This window comes from Saccopteryx bilineata, chromosome 3 (genome assembly GCF_036850765.1).
Source record: "Saccopteryx bilineata isolate mSacBil1 chromosome 3, mSacBil1_pri_phased_curated, whole genome shotgun sequence".
Taxonomy (NCBI): domain Eukaryota; kingdom Metazoa; phylum Chordata; class Mammalia; order Chiroptera; family Emballonuridae; genus Saccopteryx; species Saccopteryx bilineata.
In genome coordinates, this window is record NC_089492.1 from 112,445,009 (window position 1) to 112,465,420 (window position 20,412).

The window sequence follows — 20,412 nt, forward strand, 5'->3', positions numbered from 1 at the left end:
AGATAAGGCGTTACAAGAAGGGAGTCTGAGTCATACTGCGCATAAGCGGTGTCCAGTCCAAGGCCAAAGCCAGAGCTGCCGTTGAGCTGAGCTTCCCAATGGCATGTTTTCCACATTCTGAATGGTGGAGACATTCCTGAATATGTAGTCACAACTCATGACAGAGCAGAAGTGTAATTGATATAAAGGATAGTTCCCATAAAAAAGGCTTTATCCTTTTCTAGTTCAAGTTTTTACAAAGCTTTAAAAAGAAGCCAACTCTACTTCAGGTACCATTGTACATCTTTCATAACTGGAGCCAAGCAGATGAATAAAAAAGCTCTTCAAGAAAAGCCAGTAACAGGTTGGATACTGATACTGACGTGTGAGTAAGTGAAGAGAAATACATGAAATAGTTGCTATTAGAACAGCCATTCAAGGTTGCCTGTGTATAACTGGGTTGCAACCTGTTAAACTTGGCTTATGCCATACTCTCTTTCTTTAAATAAAACAGGACATTTTACAGGACACCAGAGACACAGCAGTAACTATCTTCAGTGACATAAAGCATTGATCATGGTCAACAGGGTTGTAGCTGTTGTGGCTGAATGAACTTAAACTTACCTTCTTTTGTAGAGTACACCCGTAGTTAGAAAAGGACGGAAGTTTATCTTGGAAATTTTTAGGGGAGAGTGTCTAGAATCCCAGACTTCTGAATATTCTTGCAACAGAGAATAAACTGCAGTCTGTAAGTTTGTCACAGTTTTTTATGAGGATCCTTGGTTTGGAATGATGGAGGAAATGCTAAAGGCAACAAACATAAAAGAGTGAAAGATAGTTAGGCACTTGAAGCCTGCAAACCTTTAGGTCTCAATTAACAAAAAGTTGGGCAAGATTGCAGCAGGGTTGACTTACCCACTGACAGGTCCTCGAAGGCAGGGCACCGTTTGAGATTTCTTCTCTAACTCTTACAAGTGCCCAACTGGGGCCCAACACCTTATTGAGGGATCAAGTCCCATGCCTCAATCTGGCTGGAAGCACATCCTGCAAGAAGGTGGTTATTTCAGAAGCAGATGCATCCCTATGGTCAATTTAATTAGTCTGTTATCCAGCAAAATGGCTTAACACTTACAAGTGCTCAGATTTCTCATTTTAAAATGGGATCCTAATTTCTATTTCATAGGATTGCTAGGGGCTTAAATAAGACCATTCATGCAAAGTGCCTAATAATACCTGATACAGAAAACTTAATAAATAATAGCTGTTATTTGAGTATTCATTTGGCATTACAATTTGCATGGGTTAAAAATTTTAGTTGACCCTATTGTCAAACAAACAAAACAACCTTAAATAATCATACTACTGCTAATAAAAATAATAAGAGCTGCTATTTAAAGAGTGTCACCTTGTGCCTAGCCTTGTACTAAGTATTTTATGTAAATTATTTCATTTGATCTCAACAACTACCCTATCAGGAGGTTTCTTATAGAAATCAAACTGCAAATGGGAGAATGTTCAATAGCAGTACATTTCCATGTACTTGCAAAGCAACTTGAGACTCATCCAGAAATACAAGTTCCAGAGATATAACGAGAAGAGACAGGGAGGGGGAGAAAGAGAGAGAAAGAGAGAAAGAGAGAGAGAAGGAGGCAGAGTCATTTTCTAATCATATGAGCCTTTCTTGAAGAGGAGCCTGAGAAAGCCACCTAGGAAGCACCTGTGAAAGGACACATGGACTTATGTGGGCAGCAGCAAGGGTAGCTAGAGTTAACATTGTGAAGAAGAAAATGAAGGAAACATTTTTTGCATTGTTTTTCAGATATTAAGAAAAGATTGGGACCTCTTAGGGAAGATAGGGGCCTGGTCTACAGAAGAACACCCATGGCGGAAAAGTCTAAAGGGAGAATATCTGTTTAGAGGCAGATCCCAAAACCAATCTCTTAGGATTGAGGTTGAAGAATTAAAGTCCCTAGGACAAGAAATGAAGGCTCTAGGAGAGGAAGAATAAATACTCCCTAGTGAAATAAATTATTCTGACTGCAGATTTGCAAGTGTTGGGGAGGGGATGTGAACTCTTCATAAATACAAATTTTTAAATTATATTATTGAGGTAAGTACACTTACATAAATATGCACAGATCATAAGTGGATGGCTTGATGAATTATACAAGATGAACACACCCATGTAACCACCACCCAGGTCAAGAAAGAGAACATTACCATCTTTATAAATATTTACTACTCATAGCTTTCACATTATTAGTTTCTTAAATGAATTTATGTCCTTATAGCATAGATATGTAAAGTTAAATATAACCAGTTAGGATGTTTCATATATAAAGTGAGAAAAGAGGGCTGCTTCTAAAAAATGAGTTGAAGAAAACACTTAAAATCCATAAAATTCCATAAAAGTGAGATATTAAAATCTGAATAAAATATAATTAAATCCTAAAGTAAGGGATAATTTTTTGCACCTTCCAAACCCATTATGACATTGGAAATTAAGGTTCAGAGGGAAATCCCCACTAAAAGAAAGAATTCCTTGTCTTATTGCCTAGTGCCTTAAAGAACATACAGCATTTGGCACTGTTCCCAGCCCATGGTGTACTGAGCAAATATTTGTCAATAATAATAATGGTGAGGTTATCTTTTTTTCCATAGAACACACAGAGATCCCTGGTTTCTTTAAAGCAAAGATATATGACTTTTAGTTCTTCTGAAGCTCCTGGTTGGAACTGCAGAAAGAGAGAATAATCTGTGTGAATGAGTGATATGTTTTACGCAACAGTTGAAATGATGTCACGTTTCACCTCCTCCCCTTCCCACTAGGAAATGCAACTTTGAGGTTTTGCAGAGATGAAAGAGAGGGGGAAGGAGGGAAAGAAAATAAGAGGCAAGATTATGAGGAAGACAAATATGAGAAGGGAAAACAAATGCAAGTTATAGCCACTCAGGAAAGGGACCTTCGCACTTTCGTTAGCTTTAAGTTATTAATATGACAACTTACCATAGCAAGTAACCGTACCTTTTATAGAATCAGATTTCATTATGTGCTACTTTTATTTTGGAAGATAATCATTTTGTAAGCTGAAGGAAGTTCTCCACGGTAGTCACCCTTGTGGGTGACCACTAAGATAGAAAATTGAAAGCTGTTTGTTAAATGGAAAGATTATCTATTTTTTACAGACTGTAATATCCTTAATGAGCCCTTCAGTTGAAACTTTATAGAAGAAGGAGTACACAAGTGATGTGTTAATCTGACCACCAGAAATAAGTTTGATAACATTTAACTGTTAGAAGTGCTAATTCAGATGACGTCAGAGTAATGGCCGGGTAGGAAGCGATACCGATAAATCTCCCCCCAAACTTAACAAGATCTTCAACCAGAAACAGAAAAACCTATACTTGGAGCCTCCAGATGCTTCGCAATATACTCAAAGGTATGGTCAAGTGAAAAATTGGCTAAATATATAACCAAACCCCGAAGGAAATAGGGAGTAAGAAATGCTCCTCCTTCCTCACTAACCTAAACAGGGCGGCTTTCTCTGGTAACTGTGAATATAGAAACTGAGGCAGGCAAAGGGGGTGAATAGATCCAGGCTGCAGCACAAACGGCCAAACCAGGCTGTGGCACGGAGATCCAAGCCGAGGAAAAACTGATCCTGTGGCAACCCGGGCAATACAAGCTAACACTCGCGCCAAACCCAAACAAAGAAAGACAAGCGGGGCAGCCATTTTACCTGGTCTCCTGGTTGGTGCGCAGTTAGTGGGTGATAGATTTCTTCATAAGCCCCAGAAGTGGGTGCCCGTGTTACCCCACAGAGAGGCAGAGTCAGAGGCCTTTGTGTGGGCCGAAAGCAGAATCTCTGGGCAGCCCCAGCGCCCTGGGAAAGCCTCGCACGGGAGGGAGCAAGAACTAATTCCAACGGTGGAAATTTTCCATGCTGGTGGGGGTTGCACTCAGAGGGAAACGCGGCCGGCCTCATATCCTGGTCTGCGCGCGCACACAGATAGTGAGTGAGAGATTCATCCGAGTACCTCAGCAGTGCGCGCCCGTGTTATTGCACAGAGGGGCAGAGTCAGGGGCCTTTGTGTGGGCCAAAGCGGAATCTCGGGCCGCCCCAGCGCCTTGCAAAAGTCGCGCACGGGGACAGAGTGAGACTCAATTCCAACGCTGCAACTTTTCCATGCGGTTGGGGGTTTCACTCAGAGCGTGAGACTGCTGGCCGGATATCCTGGTATGCGCGCGCAGATAGTGAATGACCGTTTCCTCCAAGCGCCCCGGAAGTGGGCACCCGCCTGTGAGAGTGGCAGAGCCAGAGGTCTTTGAGTGGGCGGAAAGCCCGCCTGATTATGCTAGCAGCTCTGACTGACTGAGCCTTACCCAGAGCCCTGTGCTGAGTGGAAATAGAGTGGGGAGTTGCCAGCTCTTTGAGCCTCTTACTATCCAGGCAGAGGCAGCAGCAACCCCATAGCTGGATTATCAGGCTACTAATTGAGGAAGGAAAGACTAAGAGAATGGCTCCAGGAACACGGACTCTCTCACTGTCGGAGCCTATAAATGCTAATGAGCCTCGACTGCCAACGAGAATAAAGCACAATACATGACATTGCCATAGAGACTTATCAACTGCAAACCTCTACCTGAGAGTGCCAAAGGGCAGAACCCGGGCTACAGAGTCACCGACCAGGAAGAGGGAGAGAAAAGAAAAAGCAAGAAGATAACCTCTCAAAATCAAGAATAATCTGCAGACTTTATAACCTATCCCATTTTATTATATTTGTTCGTTTGTTTCTCTTATCTTCATTCTTGATACTTTTTTTCCTCCTCCAATTTGGCCGATTACCTCTCTGCCGGTCTTACTCTCTCCTCTCCTTGAACTACACTACCCATAAGTGTTACATCTCCCATTATCTTTTCTCTCCTCTTCCTTTCTCTCTATGAGGGTTGCACTCCAAAACCCTTAACTCTCTCTCTCTCTCTCCTTTCTTTTTTCTTCTTTTAGTGGTTCCCTCTTTTTTTCTCTCTCTCTCTCTTTCTTTTCTCCCTCTATATTAGTTTCTTCCTTTCTCCTTTACATCTCCTCTCATTCAAACCTCAATAACAAACAAACTATCTTATCTGGGACTCAAACTTATGTTTGTGGCATTTTGGGGGGTTTTTACTTCACCTTTTTAACTCACTAGCAGTGCTCCCATCCCTGGCTCTCCATTTTATCTAGTTCTTGTTCCACTAAATACAATAGTAATTTTTTAATTTGTCCCCCCATTTTTCTGTTTTCCTCTTATTCCTCTCATCATAACTCTTAGACAACCAACACCTAAAAGCAAATCATTTTATTCTTGACCCAAATTTTTTCCTTATTTGCTTTTTGTGGGTCCATATCCTCTTTTTTTTCTTTTTTTTTTTTTGCCCCTTTATTACTTTTCCCCAATTCAGGCCCTCCATCACAGGCATTGTTTGTTATAATTCACAGTTCACCACAAGATTTCCTCAAGAAAGAGGGGAGAGGAGAGGAGAGGAAAAAAGGAGGGGGGGAATAATTTCCTTTTTTTTAAATTTTTATTTTATTTTTCTTTATTTCATTATTAATTTTTTTAAAAAAACAACTCTTTTTTATTTTTTATTTTTTTATTATCTTTTTTATTTTTTTAAACTTTTTATTCTTTATTAAATCTCATTAATACTATCAACAAAACCACCCTCAGATTCCATTAAGGAAGAGAAAATGGAATATCATGGATACAAAAGAAAGAGAGGTAACACAGCTAGATGAGGAAAAATCTATGGAGAAAAAATTTAATATATTGGAAACCTTGGAGCTAAATGACAGAGAATTCAAGATAGAAATCCTAAAAATCCTCCGAGATATACAAGAAAACACAGAAAGGCAATTTAGGGAGCTCAGAAAACAACTCAATGAACACAAAGAATATATGTCCAAGGAAATTGAAACTATAAAAACAAATCAAACAGAGATGAAAAACTCAATTCATGAGCTGAAAAACGAAGTAACAAGCTTAGCTAATAGAACAGGTCAGATAGAAGAGAGGATTAGTGAAATAGAAGACAAGCAACTTGAGGCACAACAGAGAGAAGAAGGAAAAGACTCAAAAATTAAAAAAAATGAGATAGCCCTACAAGAATTATCTGACTCCATCAAAAAGAATAACATAAGAATAATAAGTATATCAGAGGGAGAAGAGAGAGAAAATGGAATGGAGAACATACTCAAACAAATAATAGATGAGAACTTCCCAAGCCTGTGGAAAGAACTAAAACCTCAAGTTCATGAAGCAAACAGAACTCCAAGTTTTCTTAACCCCAACAAACCTACTCCAAGGCATATCATAATGAAATTGACACAAACCAACAGCAAAGAAAAAATTCTCAAGGCAGCCAGGGAAAAGAAGAATACAACATATGAAGGAAGGCCCATTAGATTATCATCAGATTTCTCAGCAGAAACTCTACAAGCTAGAAGAGAGTGGACCCCAATATTTAAAGTCCTGAAAGAGAGGAACTTTCAGCCACGAATACTATACCCATCAAAGCTATCCTTCAAATATGAAGGAGAAATAAAAAATTCACAGATACAGAAAAGATGAGGGAATTTATCATCAGAAAACCCCCACTCCAGGAATTACTAAAGGGGGTTCTCCAATCAGATACAAAGAACAAAAAAAAAACAGATCCACAAGTAAAAGCTCCAAGAAGAACACAATAAAACCAAATTTAAACTGTGACAACAACAAAAAGAAAGAGGGGGAGAAGATGGAGATTAACAGTAGCAAAGGACGATGAAGTGCAAAAGTACTCACAAAATAGTTCATTACAATGAACAGGGTAGGGACCCTTTTCATTACTCAAAGGTAACCACCATTGAAAAAACCACCACAGAAGCACATGAAATAAAAAAGATAGCAACAGAGGAAAGATGTATGGAATACAACCAAATAAAAACAAAAGATAGAAAAACGAAAGAGAAGGATCAAACAAGACACAAAACTAACAGAAAGCAAGATATAAAATGGCAATAGGGAACTCACAAGTATCAATAATTACACTAAATGTAAATGGATTAAACTCACCAATAAAAAGGCACAGAGTAGCAGAATGGATTAAAAAAGAAAATCCAACTGTATGCTGCCTACAGGAAACTCATCTAAGTAACAAGGATAAAAACAAATTCAAAGTGAAAGGCTGGAAAACAATACTCCAAGCAAATAACATCCAAAAAAAAGCAGGTGTAGCAATACTCATATCGGATAATGCTGACTACAAGACAGGAAAAGTACTCAGAGACAAAAATGGCCATTTCATAATGGCTAAGGGGACACTGAATCAAGAAGACATAACAATTCTTAATATATATGCACCAAACCAAGGAGCACCAAAATATATAAGACAGCTACTTATTGACCTTAAAACAAAAACTGACAAAAATACAATCATACTTGGAGACCTCAATACACCGCTGACAGCTCTAGATCGGTCATCCAAACAGAGAATCAACAAAGACATAGTGGCCTTAAACAAAACACTAGAGCACCTGGATATGATAGACATCTACAGGACATTTCATCCCAAAGTGACTGAGTATACATTTTTCTCCAGTGTACATGGATCATTCTCAAGAATTGACCATATGTTGGGCCACAAAAACAACATCAGCAAATTCAGAAAAATTGAAGTTGTACCAAGCCTATTTTCTGATCATAAAGCCTTGAAACTAGAATTCAACTGCAAAAAAGAGGAAAAAAATCCCACAAAAATGTGGAAACTAAACAACATACTTTTAAAAAATGAATGGGTCAAAGAAGAAATAAGTGCAGAGATCAAAAGATATATACAGACTAATGAAAATGACAATACGACATATCAGAATCTATGGGATGCAGCAAAAGCAGTGATAAGAGGGAAGTTCATATCACTTCAGGCCTATATGAACAAACAAGAGAGAGCCCAAGTGAACCACTTAACTTCACACCTTAAGGAACTAGAAAAAGAAGAACAAAGAAAATCCAAAACCAGCCGAAGAAAGGAGATAATAAAAATCAGAGCAGAAATAAATGAATTAGAGAACAGAAAAACTATAGAAAAAATTAATAGAACAAGAAGCTGGTTCTTTGAAAAGATCAACAAAATTGACAAACCCTTGGCAACACTTACCAAGGAAAAAAGAGAAAGAACTCATATAAACAAAATCCAAAATGAAAGAGGAGAAATCACCATGGACACCGTAGATATACAAAGAATTATTGTAGAATACTATGAAAAACTATATGCCACTAAATTCAACAACCTAGAAGAAATGGATAAATTCCTAGAACAATACAACCTTCCTAGACTGAGTCAAGAAGAAGCAGAAAGCTTAAACAGACCTATCAGTAGAGAAGAAATAGAAAAAACCATTAAAAACCTCCTCAAAAATAAAAGTCCAGGACCTGATGGCTATACCAGCGAATTTTACCAAACATTCAAAGAAGACTTGGTTCCTATTCTACTCAAAGTCTTCCAAAAAATTGAAGAAGAAGCAATACTTCCAAACACATTTTATGAGGCCAACATAACCCTCATACCAAAACCAGGCAAGGATGGCACAAAAAAAGAAAACTACAGACCAATATCTCTAATGAATACAGATGCTAAAATACTAAACAAAATACTAGCAAATCGAATACAACAACATATTAAAAAAATAATACATCATGATCAAGTGGGATTCATCCCAGAATCTCAAGGATGGTTCAACATACGGAAAACGGTTAACGTAATACACCATATCAACAAAACAAAGAACAAAAACCACATGATCTTATCAATAGACGCGGAAAAGGCTTTCGATAAAATACAACACAATATTATGTTTAAGACTCTCAACAAAATGGGTATAGAAGGAAAATATCTCAACATGATAAAGGCCATATATGATAAACCATCAGCTAACATCATATTAAATGGCACTAAACTGAAGGCTTTCCCCCTTAAATCAGGAACAAGACAGGGTTGTCCACTCTCTCCACTCTTATTTAATGTGGTACTAGAGGTTCTAGCCAGAGCAATCAGACAAGACAAAGAAATAAAAGTCATCCATATCGGAAAAGAAGAAGTAAAGGTATCACTTTTTGCCCATGATATGATCCTATACATCGAAAACCCCAAAGAATCCACAAAAAGACTACTAGAAACAATAAGCCAATACAGTAAGGTCGCAGGATACAAAATTAACATACAGAAGTCAATAGCCTTTCTATATGCCAACAATGAAACAACTGAGAAGGAACTCAAAAGAATAATCCCCTTCACGATTGCAACAAAAAAAATAAAATACTTAGGAATAAACATAACAAAGAATGTAAAGGACTTATATAATGAAAACTATAAACCATTGTTAAGGGAAATTGAAAAAGATATAATGAGATGGAAGAATATACCTTGTTCTTGGCTAGGAAGAATAAATATAATCAAGATGGCTATATTACCCAAAGCAATTTACAAATTTAATGCAATTCCCATCAAACTTCCAATGACATTTTTTAAAGAAATAGAGCAAAAAATCATCAGATTTATATGGAACTATAAAAAACCCCAAATAGCCAAAGCAATCCTAAAGAAAAAGAATGAAGCTGGGGGCATAACAATACCTGACTTCAAACTCTATTATAGGGCCACGACAATCAAAACAGCATGGTATTGGCAGAAAAATAGACACTCAGACCAATGGAACAGAATAGAAAGTCCAGAAATAAAACCACATATATATAGTCAAATAATTTTTGATAAAGGGGCCAACAACACACAATGGAGAAAAGAAAGCCTCTTCAATAAATGGTGCTGGGAAAACTGGAAAACCACATGCAAAAGAATGAAAGTGGACTACAGTCTCTCCCCCTGTACAAAAATTAACTCAAAATGGATCAAAGATCTAAACATAAGACCTGAAACAATAAAGTACATAGAAGAAGACATAGGTACTCAACTCATGGACCTGGGTTTTAAAGAGCATTTTATGAATTTGACTCCACAGGCAAGAGAAGTGAAGGCAAAAATTAATGAATGGGACTAAATCAGACTAAGAAGTTTTTGCTCAGCAAGAGAAACTGATAACAAAATAAACAGAAAGCCAACTAAATGGGAAATGATATTTTCAAACAACAGCTCAGATAAGGGCCTAATATCCAAAATATACAAAGAACTCATAAAACTCAACAACAAACAAACAAACAATCCAATAAAAAAATGGGAAGAGGATATGAATAGACACTTCTCCCAGGAAGAAATACAAATGGCCAACAGATATATGAAAAGATGCTCATCTTCTTTAGCTATTAGAGAAATGCAAATCAAAACGGCAATGAGATACCACCTCACACCTGTTAGATTAGCTGTTATTAGCAAGACAGGTAATAGCAAATGTTGGAGAGGCTGTGGAGAAAAAGGAACCCTCATACACTGTTGGTGGGAATGTAAAGTAGTACAACCATTATGGAAGAAAGTATGGCGGTTCCTCAAAAAACTGAAAATAGAACTACCTTATGACCCAGCAATCCCTTTACTGGGTATATACCCCCAAAACTCAGAAACATTGATATGTAAAGACACATGCAGCCCCATGTTTATTGCAGCATTGTTCACAGTGGCCAGGACATGGAAACAACTAAAAAGCCCGTCAATAGATGACTGGATAAAGAAGATGTGGCACATATACACTATGGAATACTACTCAGCCATAAGAAATGATGACATCGGATCATTTACAGCAAAGTGGTGGGATCTTGATAATATGATACGAAGCGAAATAAGTAAATCAGAAAAAACCAGGAACTGCATTATTCCATACGTAGGTGGGACATAAAAGTGAAACTAAGAGACATTGATAAGAGTGTGGTGGTTACGGGGGGGAGGGGGGAATGGGAGAGGGAAAGGGGGAGGGGGAGGGGCACAAAGAAAACTAGATAGAAGGTGACAGAGGACAATCTGACTTTGGGTGGTGGGTATGCAACATAATTGAACGACAAGATAACCTGGACTCGTTACCTTTGAATATATGTATCCTGATTTATTGATGTCACCCCATTAAAAAAATAAAATTATAAAAAAATAAATAAAAAAATAATAATAATAAAAGAAAAGAAGTGCTAATTCGGCCCTGGCCGGTTTGCTCAGCGGTAGAGCGTCGGCTGGCATGCAGGGGACCCGGGTTCGATTCCCGGCCAGGGCACATAGGAGAAGCGCCCATTTGCTTCTCCACCCCGCCCTTCCTCTCTGTCTCTCTCTTCCCCTCCCGTAGCCAAGGCTCCATTGGAGCAAAGATGGCCCGGGCGCTGGGGATGGCTCCTTGGCCTCTGCCCCAGGCGCTAGAGTGGCTCTGGTCTCGGCAGAGTGACGCCCCCTGGTGGGCAGAGCATCGCCCCTGGTGGGCGTGCCAGGTGGATCCCAGTCGGGCATATGCGGGAGTCTGTTTGACTGACTCTCCCTGTTTCCAGCTTCAGAAAAATAAAAAACAAACAAACAAAAAAACAAAACAAAAAGAAGTGCTAATTCACCTGAGCTGTGGTGGTGGAGTGGATAAAGCATCAACATGGAACGCTGAGGTTACTGGTTTGAATCCTGGGCTTGTCTGTTCAAGATGCATATGAGAGTTGATGCTTCCTGCTCCCCCTTCTCTCTCTCTCTCTCTCTAATAATGAATTAAAAAATTAAGAAAAAAAGTGCTAACTCAAGCCCGGTTTTATAAAAGCCCAAAATGATCCTCACTGTACTCCAGGTATAATAATAATTTGTTTTGCCTTGATATTTAGGTTGCCAGCAGAAATTAAAAAAGGATGAGGCTCCTAGTTTATAAGCACATGTGAATCTGATGGTTTGTCATTTTTTCAGCTACAGAAAAGCCTAGTTTAGCACTTGTTGGTGTTAAAGTATAAATAAATGCAGAATTCATATGAACCTTTCTTCCCTGGTGTCCACGCTAGCCAGTGGATTAACATTTAGCAGTTTGCTTTTGAGTCAGCCATATGGGTGATGTGACAAACTGAATAATTCTTCAAGGCACTTTTACAACAATAAAGATCTTCCAGGTAAATTCTTTAGGATTAAGTGTCATAGGGTGTAAAGAAAACTGAGGTCTACTTTCAGGTTTATCATTAACCAGTTGTATGACCTGTGGCCACTTCACATCTGGATCCTAAAACTGGATTGTGTTTAAGCAGATGTATTTTGGAATCAAACAGACCTGATTTAAAACCCTTACTAAACCTCTAGGAGTTTTCTCATATACAAAATGGGGCCATTTAATAGTCTCACTTCAAATAGGGGTAAGAGAAGGATTAAATGGGACAGTGCATGTAAAATGCCCAGCACACAGTCATTGCTCAATAAACAATCAAGTTTCTGTTAAGTAGTCACTCTTCCTTTCCAGATTGGAAATGTTAAGATTCTGTGAATAATGGAGCTTCTGAAGTGTCTGTCAGGATTGTATCCAGTTAGGAATTTCAGTTTCCTGAGGTGTGGCATGTGTAGCCAAGCTTTACTTCTGCATAGGCCCTTGGGCATTGGTACATTTCAGTTACACATTTATTGAAAACCCTGACATCCCTTGAAAGAAAGAGGAGGAAATGTATTACCCTATCAAAGGAGGAAAGACCATGTGGCCATATCTAGCACAGTCCTTTAAGAGAAGCTGTTTACTTGCTTTAAGGAAGAATGGTGTTGGGATCACCAAGCTGGGCTAGACCTGGGAAAGAGCACGGACAAAGACAGAAGGCCAGTGTCCTTGGGTGGGGCTAATGATGGAGGTGGGAGCAAATTAATACCTGCATCAGCATCCCCTCTCTCTTGGTGTTTCCATAGCAATGAATGCAGTTTTGGGTGGGGGGAGTGTGTGGGAGGTGGTACAGCAGGAGACCAAGGCCATCTTCGATGTTTGCCCCTTCAGCCTGAGCATAATAACAACATCCTATATCTTTCCAGTTTCTTAACATTGGTGTTTTCCCAGCCATGAAAAGTAAACAAACAAACAAAAAGGATACTTTGCTTGTTTGAAAGATGAGGAAATTGAGACCCAGAGAAGGTTGGGTGGGGATGTTGAATATTAAAAACGCAGGTTTTCTGACATGCAGTTCCATGCTTGTTTCTCCATACCATTTTGTCCTGATCATATCGTTGTGCAGACTCAAATATAATGTCTTTCCTTTCCATTTATGTTGTTGAGTTTCAGCCTCTTTGTTCGTAAAATGGGACTCACTACTTTTGTGGGAGGACTGAATTAGATAGATCTGTAAAGAGTGTTTCATGAAGTAGTAGCTAATGTTGCTATCAGATAGGTATAGCTCACTTGCTACCTGGGAGGAGGCTAAATTGCTGGCATCCCTTTTTAGTGTTTCCTCCAATGAACTCCAAGAGTTGTGAGATTTTGTATCCAATTGTATATTATTGGTTAATAATTTTTTTATTATTATCAAAGGCATTTATGGCTGTCACTTAGAGCTTCTGATTAGCAATTGCATCAAAACTGACTGGATTTAATTGCAATAAAAGCCAAGAAACCTGATACTTCGAGAGTCCCTTCATCCTCATCTAAGTAAATATACTTCCTTCAGGTTGTTTGAAGTATCTAAAACATCTTGCTGATCTCTAGCGCCGTCATTGAAGAATCTGGACATAGTTGAGCTCTTACTTTTCAATGAATAAGCCAAACCTTATTATTATCATCTGAGTGAGTTGACATTTTGTGTGTGATCTAATTCAATTTATGAATGTTACAATTTTTTTCCATCACATCATGGGAAATTGGTGTGGTCCAGAAATAATAAAAATGAATTCATTAATAATGAAACTGAAGATGAATTTTTAAGATACTACCAGAAGTTATTAAGTAACAAGCATACCAATATTTCAGATATTACATTCTGATATACTACAAGAACTTAATTATTTTTTATTTGTTGTCATTAAAGGCCAGTTAAATTATAACTTTTAATAGTTTTTATTATTTTTTAACCCTTCACCCATGTAATTTTTATACCAGAAAGGGAAAAAAATTATTTTTATTATGTAGAGAAATTAGATCTTTCATAGCCAAGTTTAGCTGTGACAAAGGAAAATTATAAAAGATGTTGAAAAAGACAAGTTTGTATAAACTCATCTCTTATTTGCCAAGATATGTCACAGAAAGAACAAGTTGAGTCTTTTAAATATTATTGGGTCAGGCTAAAATAATTTCATTGTGAGAACATTTTCCTCCTCTGTGTGCAGTCTAAGTACATATTTTGTGTTCTTAGGAATAATTTTCCAAAGCTGTGTGAAGAATGTAGCAATAAAATCTAATAAGAATTATGGCTCATGAATTGAATGACATCAGCACCCTTTTAATCCTCCCAAACATGAAAACGTTTTCTCCTCCTAAATTAGATTTCTTAACTCTTTGTTTCTAAGGAAATAAGCTGAGCTCTGCTATTCCTTTGGCAAAGTAAGAGTTAAAGGAATATGTTTCATTTTATTGCTAATTGTTATGCTTATTATTAAGATAATCACTTCAGAAAAGAAATGTATACTAGACATTTTTTATGAATACATAGTATTTTGTCCGATTTTTTCATCTATTATTGAGCATCAGAAGATCTTTTGAGTTCAGTGTTCCAGCAATAATGTCTTGTTTTCTTTAAGCCAGTGGCTCTATAATTTGAGTGTGAAACAGCATCCCATGGAAGGCTTGTTAAGACACAGATTTCGGGGGCTCATTCTTAGAGATTCTGATTCAGGAGGCCTGCAGTGGGTGTGAGAATTGGCATGTCTCATTGGTTCCCCTGTGATGCTGATAGTGCTAAATGGAGATCATCCTTGGATAACAACTGCTTTTTGCCATTTTAACCTTCTTATTTTACAATTTAATTTTTGGGGATTCAATCATCATGAGGCATGTACATACCCTTGGTTTAGAAGAAGCTAAAGTGCAGTAAGTTAGCAATAGGTTGGTTATTTGGCCTCCAGATTTATGTCGAGTTCAACAACTGCCTACAGAGAAGTATAACTGTGAAATGGTTTGATGCTTGAAGATGTCAGACTGTAGAATCTCTACGGGTAAGTGTGTGAGTTCTTTAGTGACATCACATTTGCCTGCAGAGATTTTCCAGTCTGCCACTTTGAAGTTGTATTTAAGATGGAAAAAAGTTGTCTTCTTTTTACAGTGATCTTTTCAGAACTGCTAAAATTTAAAACTGTATCTATCTAAGGTTAAAATTGAACGGGATAAAAGAGTACTAGTTGGGGTTTAGATAAACTAAATGAGAATGGATACTTTAATTCCGCCACACATCCCACAGAGAATAAAGGAAAATAAGAAAACCAAAGCTTACCCACACCACCACCAATGTCGTTTGTAACAGTATTTTAGCTACTTGAAAGCCATATAGTCAATCCAAGTAAATATCCTTGAGTTTCAAGCATTTTTATCTAAAGGTCAGAATTTGCAATTGAGTTTCTCATTGTCTTTCTTAATTTACAGTTGTACCTAACGAATCACAAGAAAGATGAGTAGAATGAGAAGGTGTGCTTCATACTTTATTTCCCCCTCTCTCTTCTACCTGGTTGCTGTTCTGGGATATATAACATCTGCTGCTAATTTTTAAAGTGCTGGAATTATGAAAAATTAGCAATAGTTATTTCAGAAGCTCAAGAATAACCTAATTTATGAGTACTGTGATATCGATATCTCTATACTGTTTTTTTTTGTTCATTTGCCAGAATATATATATTTTTTCCTCAGTGTTAACTATAAATTTATTTCAATATTTGACTGTAGCAGGGAATTTGTGTATTTTCTTCTTTGTGTATCCCAGCACAGAGAACAGTTCTTGGCACATAATAAGTACAGTAAATAACATTTATTTACTGAGTGGACATTAATTTACTTAGGATTTATTTTTTGCAAATGCTTATTTACAATTAGAATGGCAATATATATACATCAAGCCTCATATTTTATTGATATCAGAGTGAATATATTTTATTTCAGACAGAATAAAAATAGAGGCATTTAAATATGGAAAATCTGGTTTTGGTAGTAAAGAATATTTCTATATTAAAGTAAGATGTAATAAAATTAAAAAATAATTTTAAATTAAAAGTCATTTTCTTTACAGCCTTATAGTGTTATATTATGCCTTTCTTGCATGTAGTTTTATTTCAGATGATGAGTGTTTTAGTCTTGGATTATATCCAAATTTATGTAATAATGAAGAACAAAATTACTTTTGATTATGTTTATACTACACAATACAGTGTCTTGATTATCTGTTAATCTGCCATATACACATTCTTTGACCTCAAGATGACTTTAAAAGCATCCTTTTAATTGCATTCTGACTTTTGACCACAAATACAAATGTAACATTAAATCTCTCATAAGTGTGTGGAGGATATAACAGGTGGCCCTGATCTGTTGTGAGTGGAGCTAAAAAATGTGTTGAAATAATTGAAGCTTAGGAAGATAGAAAACATCTGGGCTACAAGGGAGACCATTTTCATGCTTTCTTAGTGCTTTTTAAATAGAAAGCTACAGCATTCTGGGTTATGTAGGGAAAAGTGGCTAGTGTTAGGAACTCTATGATCCTCATTTTGTTCATCTAAACTCAAGGGTGGGACTAGTATACTTTGGTTATGGGAGAAAGAGAAGGCTTCTTATGCTTTTTCATTTTTCCTTTTCCAGTAATGCTTTCTGTTTTATGAATGCTTGCAGGGCTTAGTAAATAGTATTATTTGTTCTTTTGAAGGCAAATTGAACTTGTGAGTGATGGAATCATAGTTGTGATGCCCTTGATTGTTGATTTCTTGTTTCTTTGTTCCATGGTAAGGAATAATGGAACAGAGTTTTTGAATAGCATTATCATTTTAGCTCTACGACTAGGCTCTTTAAAGACATACTATCTATAGTTCAAGGCTCTCATTTCAATTGTTTTCTCTCATGGAACACATAAACTAATTACTAAAATTCTGCAGCATTCCAAAAAAAAAATATTTTCTGATCTGACAAAAAAATAGGTATAATTTTGATTCATTTACATCAGACGGTGATTGTTGTGTTGGTTGTTGTCATTTTTTTGTTTGTTTGTTTGACAATCAAAGTGAAAAGAGGTCAGTGCTCCTGACTAAATAGTCAAGCATTAGGTGTTTTAAAAATCCTTGCAGCAGACTCACTAAGGAAAAAAGAGAAAAGACTTGTATAAACAAAATCCAAAATGAAAGAGGAGAAATCACCACAGATATCATAGATATACAAAGAATTATTGTAGAATACTATATAAAACTATATGCCACCACAATGTAGAAGAAATGGATAAATTCTTAGAAAAAGTCAATCTTCCTAGACTGAGTCATGAAGAAGTAGATAGCCTAAACAGACCCATAGGCAGGGAGGAAATAGAAACAACTATCAAAAACCTACCAAAAAATAAAAGTCCAGGGCCAGACGGCTATACTAGTGATTCTATCAAACATTCAAAGAAGATTTGATTCCTATTCTACTCAAAGTCTTCCAAAAAATTGAAGAAGCAATACTTCCAAACTCATTTTATGAGGCCAACATAACCCTCATACCAAAACCTGGCAAGGACAACACAAAAAAAGAAAACTACAGACCAATATCTCTAATGAATACAGATGCTAAAATCCTAAACAAAATACTAGCAAATTGAATACAACAACACATTAAAAAAATAATTCATCATGATCAAGTGGGATTAATCTTGGAATCACAAGGATGGTTCAATGTATGTAAAACAGTTAATGTAATACACCATGTCAACAAAACAAAGAACAAAAACCATATGAGCCTATCAATAGATGCAGAAAAGGCATTAGAAAAAATACAACATCCATTTATGTTTAAAACACTCAACAAAATGGGTATAGAAAGAAAATATCTCAACATAATAAAGGCCATTTATGACAAACCATCAGCTAACATCATATTAAATGGCAAAAAACTGAAAAACTTTTACTCTAAAATCAGAAACAAGACATGGTTGCCCACTTTCTCCACTCTTATTCAATGTAGTGCTGGAAGTTCTAGCCAGAGCAATCAGACAAGAGAAAGAAATAAAAGGCATTTATATTGGGAAAGAAGAAGTAAAGGTTTCATTCTTTGTAGATGATATGATCCGATACATTAAAAACCCCAAAGACTCTACAAAAAGACTATTAGAAACAATAAACGAATACAATAAGGTCACAGGATACAAAATTAATATGCCTTCTTATATACCAACAACAAAACTTCAGAAAATGAACTCAAAAAAATAATCCCTTTCATGGTTGCAACAATAAAACTAAAATACCTAGGAATAAAAATAACAAAGAATGTAAAGAACCTGTATAATGAAAACTACAAAGCATTGTTAAGGGAAATTGAAAAAGATACAATGAAATGGAAAATTAATTTTTGATCTTGGATAGAAAGAAAAAATATAGTTAAATGACTATATTATCCAAAGCAATATACAAATTTAATGTAATTTCCATCAAAATTCCAATGTCATTTTTTAAAGAAATGGAACAAAAAATCATCAGGTTTATATGGAACTATTAGAAATCTCGAATAGCCAAAGTAATATTAAGGAAAAAGAACGAAGCTGGTGGCTTTACAATACCTGATTTCAAATTATATTATAGAGCCACAATAATAAAAACAGCATGGGTATTGGCAGAATAATAGACACTCAGACCAATGGAACAGAATAGAGAGCCCAGAAATAAAATCACATATATATGGTCAAATCATCTTTGATAAAGGAACCAAAAACACACAATGGAGAAAAAAAAGCCTCTTCAATAAATGGTGCTGGGAAAACTGGAGAACCACATACAAAACAATGAAACTCGACTACAGTTTTTCCCCTTGTACCAAAATTAATTCAAAATGGATCAAAAACCTAAAACAATAAATTACATAGAAGAAAACATAGGTACTAAACTCATGGATGTTGGCCATAAAGAACATTTTATGAATTTGACTCCAAAGGCAAGGGAAATAAAGGCATAATTAAATGAATGGGACCACATCAGACTAAGAAGCTTTTGCAGAGCAAAAGAAACTGAAAACCAAACAGCCAACTAAATGGGAGATGATATTTTCAAACAACAGCTCAGATAAGGGCCTAATATCCAAAATATACAATAAACTCACAAAACTCAACAACAAACAAGCAAACAATCCAATAAAAATGAGAAGAGGACATGAACAGACACTTCTCCCAGGAAGAAATACAAATGGCCAATAGATATATGAAAAGATGCTCATCTTCTTTAGCTATTAGAGAAATGCAAATCGAATTTACAATGAGATACCACTTCACACCTGTTAGATTAGCTATTATTAACAAGACAGGTAACAACAATGTTGGAGAGGCTGTGGAGAAAAAGGAACCCTCATTCACTGTTGGTGGGAATGTAAAGTAGTACAACCATTATGGAAGAAAGTATGGTGGTTCCTCAAAAAATTAAGAATAGAATTACCATATGACCCAGTAATCCCTCTACTGGGTATATACGCCCAAAACTAAAAAAACATTGATACGTAAAGACACATGCAGCCCCATGTTCATCTCAGCATTGTTCACAGTGGCCAAGACATGGAAACAGCTAAAATGCCCTTCAATAGATGATTGGATAAAGAAGATGTGGTACATATATACTATGGAATACTACTGAGCCATAAGAAATGATGACATCAGATCATTTACAACAACATGGATGGACCTTGATAACATTATACGAAGTGAAATAAGTAAATCAGAAAAAACTAAGAACTGTATGATTCCATACATAGGAGGGACACAAAATTGAGACTCATGAACATAGATTAGAGTGCAGTGGTTACCAGGGGGAGGGGAAGGGAAGAGAAGAGAGAGAGAGGGTTGGGGAGAGGAGGGGCATAAAGAAAACGAAATAAAAGGGGACAGAGGGCAATTAGACTTTGGGTGATGGGTAATCAAATATTAAATAATCAAATGTTAATATGATCTGGAGATGTTTTCTCTGAATCTATGTACTCTAACTGATCAATGTCACCCCATTAAAATTAATTGTCTAAATAAAATTAAAAAAAATTAAATTAAAATTAAAAAGGGACTCCTATGAACCTTAAAAAAAATCCTTGCAGCATACTTGTTTACCATGGCACACTATCTGAAAATCACTGATATAAAAAGAGATGCCTTTATAAATGAAAATATTTGATATATAAGCATTATTTGACATTAATTATCAGTACAGATAAATGTATAAGACTGTGCACAGAAGATATGAAAGGTGTAAAAATACTGAACAACAGTACAGTTACATTTTGAAGACTCAGAAGGCTGAGAATTCGTAGTTCTCAACCCTAACTGCACATTAGAATCATCTTGGAATTTATAAAAAAGATGGGTTCCTAT

General features: G+C 36.5%; 1 long non-coding RNA gene across 4 annotated transcripts in view; it reads right to left on the minus strand.

The window, feature by feature from the left end:
* Positions 1–20,412, minus strand: part of LOC136328700 (uncharacterized) — a 74,213-nt gene that overhangs the window by 28,600 nt on the left and 25,201 nt on the right. For 3 of the 4 annotated variants that reach the window (XR_010730090.1, XR_010730092.1, XR_010730091.1), the window contains exons 3-4: positions 895–1,023; positions 604–783 (exon numbers count right to left, since the gene is read on the minus strand). This is a non-coding gene — a long non-coding RNA (uncharacterized lncRNA). The remainder of the gene's footprint in view (positions 1–603; positions 784–894; positions 1,024–20,412) is intronic. The other variant, XR_010730093.1, reaches the window with a different exon arrangement.